The 10,688-nt window shown below is 43.2% G+C and overlaps 1 protein-coding gene across 3 annotated transcripts in view; it reads left to right on the top strand.

Annotated features, from left to right (window-relative positions):
* The first annotated feature begins 7,488 nt into the window (after positions 1-7,488).
* The window catches only part of GLI3 (GLI family zinc finger 3), a 257,696-nt gene continuing 254,496 nt past the window's right edge, over positions 7,489-10,688 (top strand). For 2 of the 3 annotated variants that reach the window (XM_088476046.1, XM_088476045.1), the window contains exon 1: positions 7,489-7,900. The gene's annotated coding sequence lies outside the window, so the exon portion shown is untranslated. The remainder of the gene's footprint in view (positions 7,901-10,688) is intronic. The other variant, XM_088476047.1, reaches the window with a different exon arrangement.

The following is a 10,688-nucleotide window of genomic DNA, read 5'->3' as shown; positions in this document are numbered from 1 at the left end:
GTGCCCAGCATAAAGTGCCTTGACAGTCTACAGCTGGGAAGTTACTTCCTCTGTCTGTTCCACAACAACCGTGGTCACATCTGTCGATGGACTTCATCACCAACCGTTCGGTTTCAAACAAATTTAATACCATCTGGGTGGTAGTTGACTGGTTCACCAAGATGGCTCACTTCATACCCCTCACCAGTCTTCCATCAGCTCCAAAGCTGGCTCAATTATTCATACAAGAAATCTTCAGACTCCATGGACTACCTCTGGAAATCATCTCTGACCGGGAAGTGCAGTTTGTCACTAAGTTTTGACATTCCTTGTGTTCTTCACTTCTAGTCAAGCTCAATTTTTCCACTGCCTACCACCCCCAGTCTAATGGCCAGATGGAAAGAGTCAACCAAGATCTGGAGTCATTTCTTTGTCTAGACATTTCTTTGTCTAGACTCTCAGGACAACTGGGCTGAACTGCTTCCTTGGGCGGGATTTTGTCACAACAATCAGTACCATTCTTCATCTGGTACCATGCCCTTTAAAGCCCTTTTAAGCCACTTATGGCCTTTACCTCAGAGTTTCAGCCTCTTCCTACCTCACAGGTTCCAACTGCTGACCACTCCTTGCAGCACTTTTCCAAGATTTGGAAAGAGATCCACTCGTCCCTTGTGAAGGCCTCTGAGCGGTACAAGAAGTACCTAGAGAAAAGGAGAAAACCTTGAAAGTGAATCTGGACGGTGTTAGAAATTACTTCTGATAATTGATAGTACATACTAAATCTACCACAAGAGACAGACTAGACTCTGGTAAGCTCTCAGTGTATCTATGTTTGAATTTACTAAAAGAATGTAATCTAAATAACCATACAATGTATGCCCTGTTGATGGAGTTGGGCTATGTCTGCCTTCATTACACTGGTGAAGGAATAAGGAATATTTGCAAAGCCAAAAACCATCAACTTCCACTGGAAAAGATGATCTCTCCACTTGACTTGTAACAGGTGTCTGTGATTTTGGTGAATAGGAATAGAGTGGAAGGCGTCCTTTGGATCTATCTTTTTAATTTATTTTTTTATAGAGTAACAATCTCTGTTAAGAAGAAAAGAAGGATCCTGTAAACCTTCCATTCAAAAAATTTTATGCTTTAGAAAACCGTTCAGAGGGCCCGATTACTACTGATTGCAACTGCGAGTATGCACACAATTGGCTGATTGTTGTGTATTGCGCATTGCGTATGCATCACAGTGCGCATGCACGAACCAGCCACTGCGATCAGGACTGCGATCGCAGTGGCTATGCAGATCTATCGCAAATTGAGTGACAGGAAGTGCTGTTTGTGGGAGGTGGGGTCGACCAATTTATGAAAAGAATCAGAGTTATATGGAGAGAAGTACTTACTGGCCATCCTTCCTCTGCCTACGTTTGACCAAGAGCTGGAGGGATTTGTCCTGCATTCTGTGGATCTGGATGAAAACCCTCTTCTCTGTGTTCTGGTGTAGCCACTGAAGTTCTTAGTCGGGCCCCTGGCTCTGGCGCCTCGACCCACCTGGAGAATGGACTTATTTCTGACCTCATTATTCTTAGGCTTGATATAACGGGATCGGACCTCATTAGAAAGTTCAGGGTCAAATAAGTTCTCATCTGAAAAGTTTAGAAAACCAATTGTTTTAGGAGTAAGGCCTGAGAGACTATCCCTAGTCAGCAAATGTGCCCTACAAAGGTTAATATAGTTAAATCTTTGCCTTATAATGAGGGTTGCTCTATTGACTGCTTTGAGCAAAGCAAATTTAGGTGCCACCAGTGACTCAACTGACGAGAAGGCCTTGCCTTTTTTTTTTAGGCCTAGTCCAGTACATATAACAAAGGGTCAGAAGTGTCTGAAATTTTGTTTTGGATCTTATGTAAGGTCTTATCATTGGTGTCATGGGTGACCTTATTTCCCAGCAATGCATTTACTTATTATGTCATTTATTTATTACCAGTTATTTATATAGCACACATACTTAATGAAGGGTCTCAATCCGGAGCAAATAATGCAGGATAGGTAGACCACATTGGCTGCAGAGGGCCCACTTGTTCTTTTTAGTTAACTCAGTATGAAAAGCTAGCTCCCTAAACTTAAACAGCCTAGAATGTTCTGACAAGCTCCAGTGTGTGGACTACAGCTTACCTGGAGGTGTTCTACCCGCAAGGGCTACTCTAGCCATTTCAATGTTCCTTTGCTCTTTTCTTTTAGAACAGAAAACTGAATGAACTACCTCCTCAGACCCCAGTCGACTATCTGTGGACGACTGTCAGGAGAAGCTGACTTTCTATGAGATGGAACCAGTAATGCGTCTATGGAGGTCCTTTTATACTGGGAACAGGCCTCCAAGAAATGCCAGCTACAGCCTGGAAAAATCTGCCTGGCAGGAGTATATGGTCTGCTACAGACCTTAAATGTCTGCCTGCTACAGGCAATACCAGGGAAACTCAGTGGTCTGCCTGAACAGGTTTCCCTGTGACAGACTGTATGACTGGAAAATGATTTTTTTATATTTTTTCACATAATATTAGCAGAAGAAATCCCAAAACTCAATCTCCCTACCTGAGATACTGAGTCAAAATGATCATGTTCTGCCTCATAACCTAAGGTAAAAATCTGCTTCTGTACAGCAGAGGGATATTTTCCTTTTAATATTTAACTCCTCTGATGAGGAAGAAGAAGAGGATAACTCCACTCTCTTTTTAAGAAGGTTTTAGGGTCCATAATCACTTTAACAGAGAGCTGCAGGGAGCCAGTCACAGTAACTAACACAGCATCCTACATCTCCTGCACTGAAGAAAAATCTAGTCACAATAAAGAAGCTGGGTGCGAGCATGCATGTGACCCACCAGCTAATACCCAGGATCAATCCTGTCCTACAGTATTTCAAGGACAAGACTACTATGATCCAAAATGAAATGGTATGCTTTTCCCTTAGACGGCAACTTCCTCAATTCCTTCCCTGAACCCTATGGCACCTTAACTAAAATCTGTAATCTCTTTCTATCTCTACTGGTATCTTTTCATCATTATTCAAGCATGCAGTGATTATTCCTATTCTGGAAAACAAAAATAATTCAGACCCTAACTCTCTCTCAAATTGCCGTCCCATCTCTGTTACCATTATCCTTGAAGCTACTTTAGAGACTTGCCTACACACGCCTCACACACAACTTATTGGACCCACATCAATCAGGCTTTCGTTCCCAACACCCCACAGAGACAGCACTGGTTTATGCTGGGTATACGACTTGTCAGCCGACCCAGGGATCTGCAGACCGAGCGAACAATTATCAATTTGGCGCTCGATGTGTCTGCACTGACATCACAACTGGGTGGGCGGGTATTTAAATTTGCCCACCCAGTTGAGATGTCAGTGTCAGTGGGTTCCTGCAGCAAGTGTAGGAGTGGTTCCCTGGTGGGTCGCCTGTACATACAGCCAGATGTGCTGATATATCTGCAAGATATATAGGCATTGGCTGTGCTTCAGGGCTGATGCGATATGTCTGTGAACTACGTCATTCACAGACATATCATCTGTCCACACATGCCGATGCACTATGCAATATGTTGTTCGTCAGCTAATTGAATGACATATTGCACAGTGTGTACACACTGTGCAATATGTCATTCAATTAGCTGATGAACAACAGAATAATATTTCCACCTGCTAATAGTACTTACCAACCTGATATCTCTACCCCTGTTGAGAACACGACAATCAACCCTACCCCACAAACATGTTGCCTAGGTGCAATCCTTGACTCTGAACTTTTCTTTGTTTCCCACATTCTATCTACTTCCAAATCCTGTTACATATATCTATAAACATATCCGGAATACGCACATATCTTACGGAATGGGTATGTAATGCCGGCTGTCAGGATGCCTCCTGTCACAATACCGACAGCGGCATCCCAATGGTTGGTATCCCGACAGGGGTCGGGTAAGTATATAATATAACCCTCCCTTTTTGTAGCCTAACCCTCCCCACCCCACACCCTAACACTCCCCGTTAGTACCTAAACCTAAGTTTCCCCCTTTCATGCATAAACCTAACCCTCCCCCCTTAGTGCCTAACCCTAAGCCCCCCCAGTGGTGCCTGACCCTCCCCTCTAGGGGTGCCTAACCCTGACCTACACCCTCCCAAAACAAACGCTAACAACGGTAACTTACCTAAACCTAACCCTCCCCCTGTGGCTAACACCCGTGGCGCCCCGGCTTACCTTTGTTCGGGCACGCGTCCTCCTGGATTCTGGTGTCGGGATTAAGATAGGCATCGGTATTTCGACGCCTATCTTAAGTCCCTTGTTGGGATTCCAGCGTCGGGATTGAGGCTGGTGGCCAACATCCCTATCTTACACAAGACACTGCAAAAACATTAATTCATGCACTCATTACCTCCCACACTGATTATTGCATTAGTTTCCTTACTGGACTTCGCCAAAATAGACTTTCAACATTACAATCTTTTTTGAATGTAGCTATGAGGCTGATTTTTCTAGCTAACCACTTATCGTCTGCTGCTTCACTCTGTCAGTCCCTCCACCTGTATTCTACCTAATTTAATATCAAATACTTTTACCTACACATAAGGCTATTATCCAAACTACACCGACATACATCTCTTTACTTATGTCTAAATGGCTGGGATGCATCAACCCTGAAAATGCAGTCAAACCTAAAAAAATACAATTTTCAAGGGTTTGATCCCATTTTCCTTATCCACCAAGCCAGAGCTTGGACACTTAAGACAACGCCATCTATGAATAGCATTGCCTAAAAGAAGCCTATGGGCTTCTTTTCGGGAGACTTCCCCCAAAAGGGATCTAACAGGATCTCTCCCAGTGTCCCCTGTGGCTTGCGCATGCGCAGTGGGACTCCCTGGTCATTAACCCAGAAGTCCCCACACCGCAAAGGACAGCTCTCATCAGCCTTCCTTTGCATAAATCATCAAACATACAGCATTGCTAAATGCCGATATGTATGCGATGATTGGCGGGGTACATCGCTTCCAAAATGCGATACTTGATGCATTCTGCCCATTATCTCTAAGCTTGTTCTCTCCGATCAGCACAAGATCTGCGGCTTTCATCCACACTCATTACCTGCTTCCAATTACGGTTACAGGAGTTTTTCCGGCTGCACCCACCTTGTGGAATGCCCTCACAAACACAATAAGGGGTATATTTACTAAAGTGTGGGTTTTTAGAAGTGAGATGTTGCCCATAGCAAAAAATCAGAATTTACTTAACATTTAACTAGCACCTTCTAGAAGATAATAGCTATAATCTGATTGGTTTTTAAGGGCAATATCTCAACTTCTAAAAACCTGCACTTTACTAAATTTACCCCTAAGACTTTCCATTAGTCTCCAAACTTTTGCGCGTTCCGTTCTCTGAAAATGCACCTCTTCAGGCAAGCGTATAAAATTCCAGAACCACCCTCAAAATCTCCATAAGCTAATTTCATCCTCTCCATACAGTCCACAGATAACTTTACATATTTTCTCTTTTTTCACTTTCACATCCTTCTGACCCTAGGACAACATTCCTGTATGACTGGGTCATACAGCCCACCAAGAACCTCGGCAATCTGGCTGGGCCAATATGCAATAGGTAGCACTTAAACTGGACACATACCTTTGCGATCACTCTTTCGGTGCAATAGTTCGAGTGACTCCACTCCCGATCGGTGCCGATAAGAAAATGATTGTACCACCAACAGAGGCGGCGCTGTTGCTGGTGTAGAATTGCAAGAACGGTCGAAGGTGCGTACATCCTGAACTTTTGGTCCAATCTGGCCCGGTCAAATCGGATGAACATTAAACTGCACATAAGATGCGGTCCTTTGAATCGACCAGATTTTTTTTTTACAAAACATAATCGAAAGTGCGTACACACTCGCATGAACAGGTCATAATTGATAGAACAACCCAATGGTTGTACAGCTTAATCCTTGTGTATCAATGCTTATTTCCCAATAGATTGTACAGGTGCTACACACTTGGCGAGTTTTTACACGATCTGGCCGATTCCGACGCATTGGAATGACAGATCGTGTCAAAAATGCCCAAATCGTGAGTCCCCACTCATGATCGCGATGCGCGTCCCTGCTGGTCGCACATCACATCGTCAGATCTGCTGTGCTGTAGGGCAGATCTGCCAATCTAGGACACGATGCACTGGAAAAAGTCTGGATGCAGGAGAGATCATTTGAAGATTGGACACCAATCGTGTGCAGAGCTGCCGGGGAGAGTTTCAAGGGAAATCGCACACGATGTTAGATCATCAGCAAGTCAATAAGTGTGTAGACACCTTAAGCTTGCAATTAGGGCCTTCTTACCTCTTTGGCTGTTATTACTCCGTCGTGTTTTATTACTATTTTGTTCTCAATAGTAGAGTACAAAGGTATATGCTGGCGTTACATAAGTAACTGCTATTAAATGTGACCGCCATGTACTCTCGTGTGCACGTGCGCAGCTTTGCCTTTTTGGATGGCAGAGAAGTGATTCAAAAGTTTCACTTTGCCTATCGGCAGCGGAACGTTGGGAGCAGGGGTGTATCTATAATGGGTGCAGTGTGTGCGGTGCTGGGTCCATGGGGACCCACACCGCACACCTTGCACCCATATAGTCTTATACTTACCTGTCCGTAGTGCTGCTCTGCAGCGCCGAGCCGGCAGAGCAGCAAAAATCACTGGGAAAATGGGGGCGGCCATTTTCCTGGTGACTCACGCATGCGTAGTACTGCTATCCCCCAGGAAAATGGCACCATTTTCCCAGAGATCCGTGCACGCGCAGTAGATTCTGGCACTAAGCCTGAACCTACTGCACTGCTGTGTAACTGGAGAGAGGAGGGGGCCCGCATTGAGTCTGCACAAGGGCCCCTTCCTTTCTTAAAAAGCCCCTGGTCAGGAGGCTTGCTGCCTATACCCCACCTGCTGTTGTTAGGTGGCAAGCCTCCAGTGCTGACAAAGTAGAAGGTTTTGGCTACATGTTAAACTCCTGTGATGTAGAACACTCCGTATGATTACATGGCTAAAACTACTTGTCATAAATACAGTAATAACAATATGTAAACACACATTATGGTGTTTAGGAGAGGAGGAAGACAGATGAGTGAAGGAGGTATCTTCTTGTTATGTGTCTTGTACAGACTTTTAGTGTACCATGACTGCTAGTAATTCCAGCAGCAGGGCAGGATTAGTTCTCTCTCCCTTCTTTCCCTCCCCGCCTAGCTGCGGTGGGAGTGTCCGCCGTGTGGTTCAGCGCTGAGTGGGAGATGGAATGCCCGGGAGGAGAGGGGTGGCGCCACACGTGTATGTCTCCCCTGCTCTGAGCTGCTGCTGTGCTTGGTCACCAGCGCTGCACACACAGCTCCATTCACTGGCACGCACTACACACTGACTGAGCCACGGGGGACAGATACACGCACACACCCCTCCTCCTTCCCCACCTCCTACTCTCCCTTTCTCAACTTATGCCACTCCCTCCTCTATCTCTTCTGCTAGATTCATTTACTAAGAGGATGGAGGGGGGAAATAAATGAGGCTGAGTAATAATGTCCTGTGCACCATGCTGACAGACCCCAACACAGTACAGCCATAGTCACACAGCCCCACACTACAGCATACCTTACCCCAGCTGAGGCACCCACTCATGCCTGTATCACATCTGCCTTGTGTGTGAGCCACACTGCTGCACACAGACTTGGAAGCTGCCACTGGCTCTGCAAGTTGAGAGAGAAGCAGCAACATCTGTAAAACTTGGACTGAGGGAGAAGGAGGAGGAGGAACAAGCAGAGGAGGACGGGAAGGAGAGGAAGAAATGCCAGTGTGTGAGTGAGTGAGGGGAAGAAGAAGAGTCCCGCAGAGAAACTTAGGAACAGAACGTGTGAGTATGCGCTGCTGTTCCTCCTGCATGTGCCAGGGCTGTCCTCTGTAGCAGTGGTACTTTGTGGCCACATAGTTTTACTATGTCCAGGATCTGCATGACAGACACATAGAAACACATGAGACATGTCACTGGCTGTATGTATCTGCTAGGACAGTCTGGGAAAGATCAGCTTCCCCGATCTCAAAAAGTGCTGCAGAGAAAGCCAAGTGAGTGCTCAGTGAGTGGCAGCTGGGAGGGAGGCAGGTCAGCCAGGGGAACCCCGTAGCCGGCACTGAGATGATGATCTGTGCAACCCATGCCAGGGCCCTCTTTGCTGCTGGCTTCTGGAAGGTAGGATGACTTTTCTCCAAGTGTTTCATGTCTTTGTTTTACAATAACCCAGGGAAGGAAAGGAGGGGAGAGAGCTGGGGCTGCTGGAGATTGGGAACTACTCAACTTTGTTTAGGAAGTTTGTTGAATAAACTTGCACGTACGTTTCTATAAGTGTGCAGGCATACAGTATGTATAGACATTGTACCTAGTTCCGGCAATGTACACGTAAAGAAGTATATGTTCTTACATGTAGCTATGCATGTACCACAGCATATCATAGGCACACACATATTTACACGCACATTAGTCGTGACCAGTGTGTTATGCTAGTTTGGAAGCTATTACTGTAGGCGCGAAAATATAATTTTGGTACCCCTCTATTGTATGGTTACTCATCTGCTGCAGAGCTGCACCCTCCCCCTTCTGCATGGACAGTGCTGGGCTGCTGCATCTGTGCCTCCCAGTCTGACTCTTTCCCGAGTCCTAAAGTTGAGCTCTGCTGAAACTTTGTGCCTGTAAGACGGTGCTCACATCTGGACGCAACAGAGGGAGGGGAGCAACATGCACCACTGCCCCTAGCTGTGGGCTCTCCCTACTCAGTATAATATTAGCTGAGGTCCCAGCTGCAGAGTTGATGTGATTGAAAATGAACAGAAAGAACTTTGAAACTTGAGTTATGGGTTCTAGTGTTACAGATCAGGGCTGCAATAAGTTAGAACGTGTGTGTTTTTTTTAAGTATAAAATAAAATCCCCACAGACCTGAAAAGACTATCATATTCATGCTGGACAGGTTATATAGTTCAAGATGCGTGTTAAGAAGTTGTCATCTGTCATTCATCACAGTGCTTTGCCAATGTATGGTGTGTGTGTGTTTGTGTGTGTTGCCATATATTATTTTGCAGTTAGCTTTATTATATATGTGGCCTTTTTATTATTTGATTGACAAGTGGTGTTTGTACTGTTGCAATCTAATACTTTATCAACTGATGAAACTGCTGGATTTAGTGTCATTTCATTGAAATTTTTATTTTCTCTGTGGTTTGAAGGCCAGACACTTTTTAGAGGGGGCAAACAAGGACTCTAGTCTAGATGAATCATGCCAGATTCTCACTTTCTCCAAGAGGAGAGAGAAAGGGAAGAGAAAGAGGTAAAGTAAATACACAGTACACCACAAACCAGACTGGATTAACTGATCTACACCTTTTAAATAAATAGCTTTGGGAGATAGAAAGGGAGTAGAGCGGATACTGAGGTTTTGGTGGCATATGTAATTACTTTGTTTACTCACATGGTCTTTTCAAACAGAAGTGGATAACAAAATGTAGTTCGGTGTGAAGCTAATAAAAGTTCACACACAAGCAGATACATAAAGCTTAGTAGCCTTTGCATAGGAGCATAGCATCGCTGTAGGAACATGGCATTTGGGAACCAAGGCCAGATGCAGACTCACTTTGGGAAATGATTTCTAAATTTAAAACTTTTTTTTTACTATATTTGAAAGAATCGTGTACAAAAGCACATTTATTTTTCACATTAAATGCATTAGCGATAGTTTCTTCTTTATTCTAATTTGCAATACATTTTTATGTTTCACTGTTACATTAGTGAGCAGAACAAGTCATTTCAGACAAAATTAACTTTTAGAAAAGTTATCAAAAAACATTTAAATTGTTAAAACCACCTTATATAGTCACCACATTTAGGAAGACAAGTCTTGATGTGTCCATGAAAAACATCAGGCTTTCAGTTATGTTCTGCCTTGTGTAGATGAAGGGGTTAAAGAAAATTAACAAACAATTTAAAGAGGGCGCCAGTCTCCTATTTTCTTTCATTCTTTTTTGCATGGCCAGTCTTTGTAATTGGAAACATGAAATTCATTCATCTTCCAGGATTCATGGTTTTGTTTGCTTATTTGGAGATTAATAATTTGAATGTAAAAAGCTTTGCACCCATAATATCAATTTCCATTTTTTTTCTTAATATAATTGCCTTATAATTTAGAAAAGGGGGCCATACTGATTGATTTTATAATTATTTCATTTAGTTGCTTTATTAAAAATTAACAGTGGCCTTGCAGTTTCTAAATTAGCATTGTCAAGATTATTGTGATGGAAGTTACAAGTAAACTAAAAACCCTCAAAGAATTTCTGAAAACCCTCTAAATTACTTAATAGAGCAGACACTTGGGACACTACATATCTTTTTAATACAATCCCTAATTATTTTTTTTTGCTAAGTTTTGAAAAAAAAGTTTTGTTTTTACAAAAATGCTGCATTAAGATAAAACCACATTAATATTATTATTATTATTATTATTATTAATAATAATAATAATAATAATAATAATACAAAATAATATTAATACACAACAGTGTTCTTAAACAACCAGATGAATGAAATACATATTGTACAATTATTCTTTTTAGTTATAACTGTTCAAAATAGTATTTAAAGTAATAGAAATCTTCCTTA

This window comes from Taudactylus pleione, unplaced genomic scaffold (assembly GCF_031769625.1).
Source record: "Taudactylus pleione unplaced genomic scaffold, aTauple2 ptg000181l, whole genome shotgun sequence".
Taxonomy (NCBI): Eukaryota; Metazoa; Chordata; class Amphibia; order Anura; family Myobatrachidae; genus Taudactylus; species Taudactylus pleione.
The sequence above is the reverse complement of the archived record's forward strand: the minus strand, read 5'-3'. Positions and strand labels throughout refer to the sequence as shown.